The following is a 12,819-nucleotide window of genomic DNA, read 5'->3' on the forward strand; positions in this document are numbered from 1 at the left end:
GCCCCGCGGTGCTCCGGGACGCGCCGGGACAGGCTGTCACTAACGCACGTGACGCGGCTCTGCGAGCTGCGGAGCCAGACGAGGCGGCCTGCAGCGTCCGGGATAGCGAGCCCGGGCAACAAAAGGAAGGCAGGGAGAAGGAGAAGCAGAGAATAGGAGAGCTGGGGAAGGAAGAGGAGGAGAAGGGGTGCGCGGAACGAAATGTGGAGAGGGGTGGGGGGAGGGAGAGGCATGGCCCAAGTGGAAAAATACAAGAGAAGTTGGGCAAGGTGCGGGGAAAGAGCCTGGAAATGCACAGCCCTCGTTTATTGCTACCCTCTCGTCTTCAGAAGAATACCCAGTTCCCACCCTGGTGACGGGGGAACATGAAGGGAGTCGAGGAGACGTCATTCTGACCAAAGTGCCAGACCACTTTGGAAAGTCCCCTGCACGCAAGTGTCTCCACACAATTTTTCCAGCTGTCTTAACCAAGAGAGAGAGAGGGCATGCTAGGGGCATGCTCAGTTTGGAAGTGAGCAAGGTCTTGAAGGATTGGGCACACACACACTTACACCCATGCATCCTAATTATTCAGGGCCTGATGTTAAGTATGTTTTTCTACAAGCCACTTGCAGCAATACCACAGTGTTTTGCTGCCAGGGGCTGAAAATCCAGTGGTTAAAAATAATGGAGTAGGAGTTATTTGGGTGCCCATTAATGAGACCCCCCCCCCCAGAACTGTCAGCTAAGGCTGGCCCTGAATCTCTTAGCAAACCCTTGCGAAAGGAGTTCTGTAGTGCTAAATCAAAAGCCTGCATTTCCTTCGTGCATGTGTCCTAAATGTGTACACTGGCTGGTGTGGCCCTCCATCTCACTCCCGCAGGGATAACACTGTTAGTATTTGAAAGCTCTCTATAACCCAAGAGGGTTGTGGCCAAGGAATGAAACTTATTCATGTCTGTTTCGTTCTGGTTTGGGTTCAGCTGTGACTTAAGGTCTTTCACTTTGGTTCGTGCCAACCAAGTTTCTCACACTGGGACTCTGCTGGCCTAAATGGCAAGTTTTTTGTAAAACAACTAACTCCCTCTCAAGTGTATGCTAGTATATAAAAGTGGGGACCTGCAGTAATAGGTTGCAGTGTATTTCCAACTCCTCTAGCAGGAATACTCCTTTTCAGGGCTCTAACTGGTGTGGAACAGGAGCCTTGTAGTTCTGTTTGTGATTTGCAGGGAAGGTGAAGATTAAAGTGTTGGGGGGGGGGGAGAAGGGAAAATTACCTTGAAGTATATTCAGAATTAAAAGGAGGCGATCTGAAGATGGGGAATACGATTGGGTAGGAGAGCTATATTTGTTATGCAACAACTTGCAGATGTGATGAGAAAATAAAATAATACTACTTGATACATGTTATTTTGATGCAGTAGGGTTTTTTTGTTTTTTGTTTAAATGTAGAGAAATCTTACTGTGTAAGTAGAGTCCACCAAGTAACGTCCGCAGAAGTCCAGTTGACAAGAAAGCAAATGGCAACTTGGGCAGGAGAAAATTATTGTGCTTTGCAGCCAAAGTCTGCAGGGAAGAAAGAGAAAGCAAGAAAGGGGTCATATAAGGACACTCAATATAGGTTTTTGCTTCCTCTTTTATAAAAAAGTGGAAAGTTAAGGGCAATCTTTCTAAAGTTAGTTTCCTGGTTTGCTTTCATGGCGTTTATATATCCTTTTGTTCATCCCACAGTTTTTGATGCATTTTCCAATCACTTTTGAAACCACAGAAGACTGTTTTTTTTAAAAAAAATTAAAAAGTGGGTTCTCTCTGTAGCACTAAGTACCACATCCCATCAGTACAAGGATTTCTGCTTGTGCAGTGGAATGCCTTCCCTCCCTTCTCCCTGCACACCCTTAAATCTGTACTGGGTTTCTCCCCAACCTTTCAGAGCAGATGGGGGGGGGAGTACGTGGGGAAAGGGGGGGGAAGGTTCATTGTGCAAGCAGAGATCCTCGCACTGCCAGAACTCAGTAGTATATTGTCCAGTGGATTTGTTGCAGTTGGGTGAGGAAGTGCTTCAGTCCACTTTAATTTCACAAACCTAGTTAGTGCTCTGGTATGTGCTTAACTCTCTGTTGCAGAATATTGGTGGTCTGGTGAGCCCCTCGGATAGCTGCCCATGTAATAGCTTCTAAGTCTCCAGCTCTTGTGCTGGTAAGTCTCTTGTCCAGGAGGAGAGAGAACCATGAAGAGACATGTCTGAGATAAGGAGGTTATTCCATCAGAACAAAGGCAATGATGTGATTTGTGGCTTTTCAGTTTGCATTATATGTGGCTGGTGCAGATGTGGAAATTCATCCCACATCTGCAAAACAACAACATCCAAAGCATGCAAAATCTAGAGCAGCTCCAAAAGGGAATATTTGGGCCCTAACATAACTGCTACCTTTTTACCCCTCTTCAGGAAACCTTGCATGTTTTATCTGACTGGCCAGAGAAACAGGTTTGGTGGGTCCTGTGAGCTGATGTAGTGACTTAATTAGACCAAATTGCATCTAATCAATCTGTGAACTCCTCCCTGTTCCCTGTGAGCTATTGTTATACAGTAAAGAGGATGCAGGGCTTAGGAGACATCACACCAAATCCTTGGTTAGCCAAAACCTTGGTTACCCTGAGTAGTAAACCGCCAGGTTTCAGCTAATCCTACCTCACAGGATAAATATTACAGAACAACTTTTGCAAATAGGTCAGATAACCTGCCGCCCCTGGTCTCTGAGCTGCCTCCCCACCCCAAAGAAAGGTGCCTTCTCACACTGCTCCACGGGGGTCTGGGAAGAGGATTTCCCAGGCTTACTGGCCCAACAGAGACCGGCCAAAGGTGAACGTGAGGCCAACACCTTACCTTGGGAGACAGCAGCAGGCGCTGCTGGGCCTGCAAGGTGGAAAGACTCTCAGTTTCCAGGCAGGCCTTGAACACAGCAAGCACAAGAAAGGCCAGCACAGCGCCTGCCTGACTCCAAGGCCGCCTCAGCTCCTGGCAACCAGCACCCTCTGGCCAGCCCCAGAAGCAACATTCGCCTGTGGAGCTTGTAGCCAGGGCTGCTGCAGCAAACAGCTGTGCAAGCCTTTGGGAGGCAGAGACACATCAGAGGGAGGGAGGGAATGAAAGAGGGACAGAGGTCAGTGTTGCCTGTGGCACCCCGACCATAATTCAAGGCACCCCAGGGTGCCATGGCACACTGGTTGAAAACCACTGTCATGATAGATGGGCAACCTAATTCTATGCATGCTAAAGGTAAAGGGACCCCTGACCATTAGGTCCAGTCATGACCGACTCTGGGGTTGCAGCACTCATCTCGCTTTACTGGCCGAGGGAGCCGGCGTACAGCTTCCGGGTCATGTGGCCAGCATGACTAAGTGGCTTCTGGCGAACCAGAGCAGCGCACGGAAACGCCATTTACCTTCCCGCCGGATTGGTACTATTTATCTACTTACACTTTGACGTGCTTTCGAACTGCTAGGTTGGCAGGAGCTGGGACCGAGCAGCGGGAGCTCACCCCGTTGTGGGGATTCGAACCGCCGACCTTCTGATCGGAAAGTCCTAGGCTACTCAGACACAAATCCAACTGAATTCAATGGGATATACTCCCAAGTAAGTATTATAGGACAATGCAGCCTTTACTCAGCTGTAGCAGCAGTAGTAACTGCTACATCACTTGAGGCTGAATCTCCGTTTCTATTCCAATGTTGTAACAGTGTTCTCTTAACTTTACCTGGTGTCACAGTGACCTACTTGAATGCTAAACTGGGAAAAAATTTTTGAGTACTATTGAAGAAGACTGGAACAAATATAGGACAAAGCATTTAGGAGGTGGCTTTGCAGTTTTGCTGGTAGGAACAAACTAAGATTAAGCACCACATTTTAAAAGTCAGTTCAGTTTAAGAAATGACCTGACCTGGAAACTTGAGATTTTGCTTTCAGGTCTCTTTGCTCCAGAGCTGCAGTTCTTTCTCCGTATTTGCCTCTGCTATCAACTATCTATACATACATTTATTTCTTGTTTTATTTCATGTTAACGCAATGTAAATAAGTGGACGATACTTAACATTGATTGATAAGAGTGTTTATTTTTACTTTTTTTGTTTGTCCTTTTTCTTTCTTCTTCTTTTTCTTTTGCTATATGCCTTTTGTTTTCTGTGGAAAATTTCAATAAAAAGCAAATAAAATATTTCTTCTTTTATTGTATGTCAGGAAATTAGAACCCTTTCCAGTCCCTTTATTAATAACAGGAGATCATTGACATTGGCTTCAACCATGTTGGCATCCGTCTGTCTCAGGAGACAACAGAGTGCACGTCCAGGGGTGAAGTCAAAGAGCTGCATCATCAGCACTGAAGTGACCTCCCTGGGACGCAAGCCTGGGCAGTGTGTATGGAGGTCGTGGGCTGCCCAGACAATAAGGCCTCACTGATGTGGTCCAGAGGAAAGCAGAGCAATGCATTTGACACCAGCTTGGCCACAGGAGTTGCTGAAAGAAGGTGTACAAGGTGCCACCCAGCTGCCTTAAGGGACTCCACTCCGCTCTTACGGTGGCAATATTAGTAGCCTCTCGACTCACAAGTCTTAGATTCCAAGATGGGTATGAGTCTCAAAATGCAATCCAGGAGACATTTAGCCAGTGTGCATAGTGAGACACACTAGCAGGTACCCCCAAGCAGGCCAGTATTATACATCTAAAGCACAATACTTTCCCCCAGGACTAAACTGTTGGGGCCTAGATTGTTAAGGGTGCTGACATTTGTAGCTCTGTAAACTACAGTTTCCAGGATTCTTTGGCGGAACCCATGTGGTTTCAATGTATGGGTTGTATACCATCTTATACCCTGCGTGTGTGCATCTCTACAGTCTGCTCCAGTATGTGCATTCTCCAGTTCCTTTCTTCCTGCCTATTTGGGGATGATTACCCTTGAAAAGCCAGGGCTGACACACTGATAGTGCGCAATCTCTGGACAACACCACCCCCACCCCCACTTAACCCCCCCCCAACAACCTTGGAAGACATGTAAATAAGTGATGACAGCCACACCACAAAAATAAAAAAAGCAACTCTGCTCTTGACCACACCTGTCCTTGTCAAAAGAATGCAAAGTAGTTTGCTGTTGATGCAGAAGTAGGCTAGAACACACAAAGGGAGTGGTCTGAAGTTCAATGAAACATAATAATAAAACAGCAGCTAGCAGAAGGGCAGCATTTTTGGAACGCAGTAAGCGGCCTTATACAAAAGCAGAGTATTTATCCATCTAGCCCAGTATTGTCTGGGCAACTGCTCTTGGGCTGTCTCGGGTTACAGGACTTTCCCATAACTTGCTACCTGATCCTTTGAACTGAAGACACCAGGATAAGGCACAGGACCTTCCAAGCACACGCTCTACAACAGAGATAGGCTCCTCCTCCTTATTTAAAAATATACATACTACAGGAAATGGTGCGGGGAAAGGGAAAGGAGAGTTCCACAGCATCACATTACTCATTGTAAAGTTTTAATAGCTGCCTAAGAGCAAGAGGCCAAGGCGCTTACCTAAGTTCAGTCAGGAGCTCATTCCCTACTACAGTACTGTACATGGACTGCTCCAACAGGGCACACTGTTTAACATGCATTTGTGGTGTTCACTATGTGGTTCTGCTGCCTCTGTGACACAGGAGCTGGTGGTGGCGGCACATGGCCTGCTTCTCTAAGAAGGTGACAATGGCTTGTGCTGTCTGCTCAGCATGGTGCTGCTGTGGCAGCTACCCATAGATATGGACATTGTTGGGACTGGCAGGGGATGAGCCAGAGGAGACAGTGCGGAGACAGTGCCTCTCTGGCACTGCCCCATAGGTCCATATTGCTGTGGAGATCTTTGGGCTGTGATGCTACTTGCCCCAGTTCTCCCCTGTGGACCATCATGCTGTTTGCATATTCTGGCCTCAGGCCCATCCAGTACACATGCCACCAGCTGACCCCCCCCCCCAGCAACACAGAAATCTCTCCTACTGCTTTCTGTCACCTTGGCCTTATGCCCCTACTGTGCCCCACTGCCTAGGTCTGCTCCAGTACCTACTGCTGAGCATGCCCCACATGGCCCGAGTTCTGTCCCACCCTGTGTCCCCCACCCCTTGGCCTCCCACCAGTATTGTGGTTGCAATATCCAGAGAGCATTATTATGGCTGGCAAGTAAAGCAGTTTCCTGGATAAAGCCCAGCCTTCCCCATGTTCCAGCCTTCTGGCTAGTGCAGGTGTAACAGGTAGGTTCACATACAATTCCTCATATTTATGGGCACAAACTGCTGGATAATATTTTCTGATGCTGCTGTCAGCTTTGTCCTTCTAAAGGCAACATGTTTATCCAAGTCATACAGAAGACACTCTCTATTGGCACATCCTCACTGTGGACATGAATCAGCAGTCCAGACATCTATTTCTCTCTCATTTCATCATATACGTATTGGGAAATAAAGGAGATAATGATCTGAGCTTTCCACTGTGTACATTACATTAAGTTTTTGGCTACAGGGGTATTTGCATATTGCCCTTTAAGTGTGGTAGATTAGACAATTACCAAGGAGTCTACTTGGAAACCAGGATGTCTGGATTTAGTGCAGTTAAACATTTCCTGTGTAATTGCAGCAGGTTGATGCCCCAACTAGCTCAGGAGAAAGGGGACAGTCACCATTACAGCTTGATCTGGGCATAGAGGGGATCCAATTCCAATATTGTGGCTTCCTTTCCGTTAAAAGTGGCCATGTGAACAGAATGTGATGTCACTGACATGCAGAGTTTGCTGGAGCTCTTAATCCACAGATTGTAATGATCCGTCCCATTTTTAGCAGGATTACTTCAGCAGACCTCTGGTGCCAATGTTCGAATCATTAGAAATTACCTCAGCAGGCCCTCACTGGGAAAATGTCCAGTGAGACTTAATGGATGACTCAAGAGGGTAAATGGCGCTCTGAGGAACCAGTATGTCCATCAGAATGCAATTGCCTCAGAAAAGCGGTTGTCAGCCTGTGTGCCAATAAATAAATGGTATGTGTCTCCTCAAGGTTAACTAGAGCCAGTCCTACCATTAGGCAAAATGAGGCAGCCATCTTAGACAGCAGATGCTAGGGGCTGGCAGCAGTAATTCCTCATGGGTAAATGGGGTGCCCCCTCCCCAAAAAGAAGGGAGGGTGGAACAAAGCATGCTCAAACCCATAGAATATGCAGTACAGATATTGACCTCTGGCTCCACCTCAGTGATTTGGGTTTGGGGGGCCATATAGGTAGAGAAAACAGGCGGCACGCTAGTGTGGATTATATATGCTCTACCTATTGATCTAGAAAAAAATATTATTTTAAGCCCAATTTTGTGCAACTTGACCTGGAAGGGAGAACACACCGTTTCCTACTTGACTTTAGGCAGCAAAATATATTGTACCCATGCTGAGATAAAAGTGTTTTAGGTCTCTCAGCATGTATCATTTCAAGGTTCTCATTTGAAAATGCCCCATACAGACTCCATGTGTAAATTTGTAATCTCTGAGAGAAGGCGAGAGAAAAACCTGCAACATGTCTGGACATGACTTTTGATGGTGAGAAGGTGGGGCTTTAGAATTCTGCATCTCTTTGACCCCTTTCCGGGATAAACAGAAGCAAACTGAATTATGATAAAGCAAGTAAAATGCAGATGTATTTAATTTGTGTAATATATAAAGACTGCCCAGCTGTGTGTCGTTCCCTGATGCAAAATGGGCACAGATTTTGTTCTAAAGTACAGAGACTATTGAGGCTCACGTGAATCCTTATCAAGTCATATTCAAAGAGGCAAAAAGGGGAAGAAGGCATGGCAGAAGCCATTCTGCCCAAGATGGCTGCCTGAAGGTGGATTTTATGACCATACACAATAAGTTGGACTGTTGGTCCAGCAAGCTCAGTGTCATCCACACAGAATGGCAGCAGATCAGCAGTGTTTCAGAGTTTTTCCTACGCTTAATGGAAAATGTCAGGGGTTGAACCTTGGACTTTTTGCATACAAAGGATATACTCTGCCACTGAACTACACCCCTTGTAGCCAATGCCTTTTCTGATCAACTTAAGTTAATATGTGATGATGGAAACCAACATTACTGAGACAGGGAATTTTGCCCTGGCAGACAGGAGTGGATCTATTTTATTTTATGTCTGGCTGGTGTTACTTGATTTCCAGCTGCTGCATAGTAGTTAAGGTCTGCACTATGTCTGGTATTTCAGGGAATGCACCTGGGGAGGTCACAACTTGTACTTCTGGAATGACAAGATCAACTCTCTCTTGTCTGTCTGTCAAAATTTGCCAGTACAGAAGGTGGTTTTTTTGGTCAAACCAAAAATAACTGTTCTGTCCAAACTGAAAATCTATGTAATGCAAAGTTGTGTAGTGGAAAATTTTGAGCTGCCTGCTGGAACTCGTCATTTCAGCCTTCATAGCCACAATCCCAAGGAAAGTATAAAATGCAGGTAGCTGGGTCCATCAACCCTCAGTGGCGTAGCGTGGGCTGTCAGCACCCGGGGCAAGGCAAGTAATTTGCGCCCCTAACCCGTGGATTTGCGCCCCCTAACCCTAACCCCCAGATGTTGCACCCGGTGCGGCCGGCCCCCCCTGCACCCCCACGCTACGCCACTGTCAACCCTATCCCAAAAGAGCAGCAGTACGTAACATAATGCTAAATCTATAAGGGCTGGCATGACTTCAATCCTGATGCATAGTTTCATATGAACGTAAGACAAGCCAGCTAGATGAGGCCAATGGTCCATCTCGGCCAGCATCCTGTTCTCACAGTGGCTGATCAGATGCCCGAAGGAAGCCCACAAGCAGGACATATGTGCAACAGCACCATAGGCGCCGACTCAATGGGGCCTGAGGGGGCTCGAGCCCCCTCAAAAAAATTTTTGGGGGGGCTCAGCCCCCCCAATAATCTCGGGCGCCCTTCCAGCAGAGCGCCGCCGCCGTCCCCCGCCTCCTCCCCACCTGCTCCCTCGCCAGCCAGCCAGCCAGCTGCGCGCCCTAGCCGGAGAGCCCCGGCCGTCCCCCGCGAGATTAGGGAATCCCCGGGGGCGGGGGCTCCTGCCTCGCTGCTTCGCAGCACCACCGCCACTCCCAAGGCACTGCCGGGGGGAATTTCCTTCCTCCTGGCGGTTTCAGCGGTTTAGGGCCGGAGCGGAGGGGGCTCGCCCTCTCTTCTCCGGCTAGCCCGTTTCCCGCATATCAGCTGTTCCGGAGCTGATTAAGAGGCGCAGCACGCTCTCCCTATTCGCTCACGAGGGGGCGGTGCCACTTTATTTGCATATTCATGAGCTTATTTGCATATTCATGAGCTTATTTACATTTCACGAGCTTTCCGGGGCCCCCCCAATATTTTTTATAAGTCTGCGTCCCTGAACAGCACTCTGCCCACCAGAGATACCCAGCAGTGGAGGTAGAACATAGCTATCATGACTAGTAGCCATTTCCTGGGAATACACTCAGTTGCATTCAGTGGAGCTTTATTTTGGCTGCATACGTTTGTCTTGTAAACCACAGTTTTAACAAGAGATCTTCAGGTAGATGAAATGCAACCCTTGGCTTTTCATTAGATACACAAATAAGTGTTACCATTTAAACTGTGAGCATTAAGGAGGATATACACCCCCCCCGGCACTTGATTATTTTTCTTAGGCTGCTTGATTGTCACTATTTTTCAGACAGAATGCAATTTCATACCAGCAGATTCAGCTCACACAGTTAAAGTGGGCTTGATGCTTTTTGTGCAACAAGCTTGCTTCCAACCCCCCCCCCAATATTTCTATTTTTTGCACTATGGAAAGTGATGGGAAAATGCACTGGAACTTTGCATAACCTCCCCACAAACTTTGCGCAAACAAATCAGGATGAGCGCTCAATAAACAGGTTATCTGGAAGTGACCTTATTCTCAGACTTTCTCCATGCAATTAAAGCAAAACCTGAATGCCTCATTCACTTGTCAGAGCAAGGAGAGTCTATAGATTACCGTAACCTGGCACTCCAGCCAATGACATCACCACTCCTTGCTCTAAAAACATCTGAGAGCCACACTCCTCTGCATTCCCTCCCACTATAACCACTAATGCAGTGAAACTGCGTACTGTACTGTATATGCTTGTGCATCTTGGACATGAATTTGTTCAAGGAATCCGTACTTCTGTACAAGTTCTAGAAGAGCCACATTCCGAGATTTTCCTTCTCTGCCTTGAAACCTCTCCAGCCTATATTGAGGTAGCCTTTGGAATTCTGAACAGCCCCATGATTCAGTCAAGAAAGAAATGCATTTACAGAAGGGCACTCTTGACTGTATGGAATATTTGACAATATCTGAGTGCAACCAAATAATAGCAGGTCAATTGGGCTGGCATGCTGACCCTAGACGGCTTCCAATCCATTCATTGTCTACGGTTGATCTGGGAATGACTTATGGCCCACTACAGTGGAGCTGTCAAGTCTAATAAGCGAGCAAAGCAATCTGACTGCACTGCTGAAGACAAATGGTTTGCACCTATAAATCTCTAGTAGGCAGGCTGTCATTCAAGTTTTTACTGGAGATAATAATGGAACTAAGGCTTGAACCGATAATGCACCAGGGTTATTTTCCATGCCTTTAGTAGGAATCAATACATTGTGACAGAAGCATTTTGCAATTGAAGTCTTGCAGGGTGCTCTGTCACAAATCCTTCCTGGACAGCAGAGGCAGCTTTTGGAGCTGTGCTTAATGCTAGTTTAGCCAGAGAATTCACACAAGCTAAAGTAATGCCAAAAGCATTGTGATTTTCCCTGGACTACACAGAATTTCAGGACTCATGAAATTTTCATACACTAAGTTTGGATTCTATTCCCCTAACTGGTCTTAATGTTGACAAAAATGTATCACCTATTGGACCAGCTCCAGCATTGCGCAGGCCCCATGTAAAGTGCTCTCTGGTGGGCCCCATATTACACTGGGCTTATCTGACAGTGGCAACAACAGCAGTACAGTGGTACATCAGGTTAAGTACTTAATTTGTTCCGGAGGTCCGTTCTTAACCTGAAACTGTTCTTAACCTGAAGCACCACTTTAGCTAATGGGGCCTCCTGCTGCCGCTGCGCCACCAGAGCATGATTTCTGTCCTCATCCTAAAGCAAAGTTCTTAACCTGAAGCACTATTTCTGGGTTAGCGGAGTCTGTAACCTGAAGCATATGTAACCCGAGGTACCACTGTACTCCAAACTGGGGCAGAGGGCTATGAGTTGCTGTTTGAATTTCCCACAGTGCCCAGGAACATCAGTAATGCTATTGCAGGGAACTTAAAATAGAGTCTAGCCAACTCAGCAGTGTGAAATGGGGAGCCCTGAGGCAGGCAGGCGTCAGCTCTGGTGGGGCCTGCTACTTTAGGATGGCAGGTGCCCACATCAGGCCTGCATCTATTTTTCTTCTTCATTAACAGAATTCACATGTGGAGCAAACAAAGCTTCTTAGTGTCTCAAGTGAAACATACGTGAATGAAAACAACCACCACATTAGAGTCAGTATGTTATGGTTGGCTCTCTACTTTCTAGTTTCTTCACCCACCCTTTAGTCTCTACTGTTCATTGGGTAAGTTGTCAAGTTTATTAAACAGATCACTCCACTTTCAGAGAAAGAATTCCAGGGCTCCTTAATAGTTCAGGGAATTTCCATGCAAGCACATTCCACAGCTGGGAGGAGAGAGAGCTGGGCTAGAGAGAGAGAGCTATCACTGCAACAAAGGAAGGGTACCTTACATCAGTGTTTTTCAACCACTGTTCCGCGGCACACTAGTGTGCCGCGAGATGTTGCCTGGTGTGCCGTGGGAAAAATTGAAAAATTCGAAAGATTTTTTTTTTTAAAAAAGTCAAATTTTCGCCCACTAGGCTGGCGCTGGACTGTGTCCACCCTATTTTCCATCCATCCTGGGTGGGGATCAGATCGGATGGGATCGGATGAGAGCAGACAGGCGGTCTGCTCTCATCCGATTCCCCATAGAGAGCAGTGGGGCTCTGACATCTCCCTCTCCGCACACAGTGGTGGTGTGCCTCGTGATTTTTTTCATGAAACAAGTGTGCCTTTGCCCAAAAATGGTTGAAAAACACTGCCTTACATGACCACTTTGTGAGTAACTGTACTATCATACCGCTCTTTGCATGCTGCTTTTCAAAACCAAAAAAAGCCAAATCAGCTCACAGTCAAGAGGTTACATATGAAAAATATCAGAAAACACCGTCAAAATCCTGTTATTAAAATTGCACGTTAAAGAAATTAAAAATCTGAAACTATCACATACTGGGGTTGTGGTTAGAGTGCTGGACTAGGATGAGGGAGATCTGGGTTCAAATCCCCCATTCAGCCACGTACTTTGAGCCAGGCACTCTCTCTCATCTTAAGCTCCCCTACAGGGTTGTTGGGAGGTTAACATGTGGACAATGTACACCACCTTGAGATCCCTGGAGGAAAGCTAGGATATATACAGTGGTGCCTCGCAAGACGAAATTAATTCGTTCCGCAAGTTTTGTCGTCTTGCGATTTTTTTCGTCTTGCGAAGCACGGTGTCGGAAAAGTTTTGGAAAAGCTTCAAAAATCACCAAAGTCTTCAAAAACCTCAAAAAAAGGCTACCTCGAAGTCAAGTCGCAACTGTATTAACGGTTTTAAGAAAAAGGAAACAAACTTGCAAGACGTTTCTGTCTTGCGAAGCAAGCCCATAGGGAAAATCGTCTTGCGAAGCAACTCAAAAAAACAAAAACCCTTTCGTCTAGCGAGTTTTCCGTCTTGCGAGGCATTCGTCTTGCGAGGTACCACT

At 46.7% G+C, this 12,819-nt stretch overlaps 1 long non-coding RNA gene across 3 annotated transcripts in view; it reads right to left on the minus strand.

The window, feature by feature from the left end:
- Positions 1-176: 176 nt before the first annotated feature.
- Positions 177-12,819, minus strand: part of LOC309539650 — a 27,985-nt gene continuing 15,342 nt past the window's right edge. For all 3 annotated transcript variants that reach the window (XR_014222911.1, XR_014222912.1, XR_014222913.1), the window contains exons 3-4: positions 12,377-12,465; positions 177-1,545 (exon numbers count right to left, since the gene is read on the minus strand). This is a non-coding gene — a long non-coding RNA (uncharacterized lncRNA). The remainder of the gene's footprint in view (positions 1,546-12,376; positions 12,466-12,819) is intronic.

The sequence above is a fragment of the Podarcis vaucheri genome (genome assembly GCF_965113315.1).
Source record: "Podarcis vaucheri genome assembly, chromosome: 8".
In the NCBI taxonomy this organism is placed as follows: Eukaryota; Metazoa; Chordata; class Lepidosauria; order Squamata; family Lacertidae; genus Podarcis; species Podarcis vaucheri.